This window comes from Hylaeus anthracinus, unplaced genomic scaffold (assembly GCF_026225885.1).
Source record: "Hylaeus anthracinus isolate JK02 unplaced genomic scaffold, UHH_iyHylAnth1.0_haploid 11978, whole genome shotgun sequence".
Taxonomy (NCBI): Eukaryota; Metazoa; Arthropoda; class Insecta; order Hymenoptera; family Colletidae; genus Hylaeus; species Hylaeus anthracinus.
The window spans coordinates 2868481-2869690 of NW_026534326.1; the positions used below are offsets into that span (position 1 = coordinate 2868481).

The 1210-nt window shown below is 40.8% G+C and overlaps 1 protein-coding gene across 7 annotated transcripts in view; it reads left to right on the forward strand.

Moving 5' to 3' along the window:
- Nucleotides 1-1210, forward strand: part of LOC128896875 (GATA-binding factor C-like) — a 149703-nt gene that overhangs the window by 14100 nt on the left and 134393 nt on the right. The gene's annotated exons all lie outside the window — the stretch shown is intronic.

The following is a 1210-nucleotide window of genomic DNA, read 5'->3' on the forward strand; positions in this document are numbered from 1 at the left end:
TAGAGATGAATGTTAGAGGTCTAGAGTTGAAGTCTAGAGGTCTAGAGGTGAAGTCTAGAGGTCTAGAGCTGGTTTAAAAATATAATACTGATCTCTTGAGTTGATGCTATAAAATCGTGCCATGTTTTCTCGAATTGAAGTCTAGAGGCACAGAGGTGGACTTTTAGACTCTAGAAATGCACTGCATTAAATTCCTGGCATAAGTTCGTGCTATAATGTGTCGATTATAATATTGTCTTAATGTTCTTCCATCATAAAATACTCACTTGCACTTGCAATTTACAGAAAAAAGACCCAATAATCATGAACAGTGTGGGAGGGCAGTTGTCAATATTCTAGAGGCCTGGAGCTGAACATTCAGACTATAGCAGGTGGCTCTAGCAGTTTATAGCAAGTGAATGCTACGATCAAATAAATCTTTCTTCACTTTCTCCTAAAGCAGTGCTCTAGCGTAATTTGGACGCTACGATTGCTCTAAAATATGCTCTAAAATATGCTCTAAAATGTTACAAAACCACTGCAAAGGGATTATTCGTTTCAGGAGAAAAATTCTCTTCGAAATAAAACGACAGGAGCTTGTGCATCGACTCGGTGCTTACTGAAGTCTTTCGTTGGGCTTCCCTTGGTCGAGCAAGTCCCCTTTTGCCACCTACGAGCGTGTAACGAGATAAACTGACTGTTTGCAACCGGATTCCGCGGTTCTCCGAGGAATCGTCTCGCGTTTCCATCGGTATTAATTTACTTCTCGCTTCAATGCTTGGATATTCGAAAGATACGACGTTATGTAATCGTCGGGTGACAGGTTTCCAGCATTAGTCTAATTAGCGAAGAAGCTCTAGCAGCTGGAGCGCTTGGGGAAAGGGTTTTCGGTCCACTCCAGGATAGAGTAAACGTAACACTATGAGAATACTTTCATTAGGTTCTTTTTGGAACAATACGTATAATATCTATAATGGCTTTAGAAATGAGCAGGAAGTCAAGGCAGCCTCTATAAATATTCCGGGTAAATCTAGAGTTTCTTGGGTACCTCTAGAATTGTTTGGGTGCCTCTAGATTTTTATTTGTTACCTAAACAGTCTCTCTAGGTTGCTCTGGAACTGCCCAGATGCCTCTAGAATTATTCCGGGTGAATCTAGATTTTTCTTGGGTACCTCTAGAATTGCTTGGGTGCCTCTAGATTTTTGTTTGTTGCCTAAACAGTCTCTCTAGG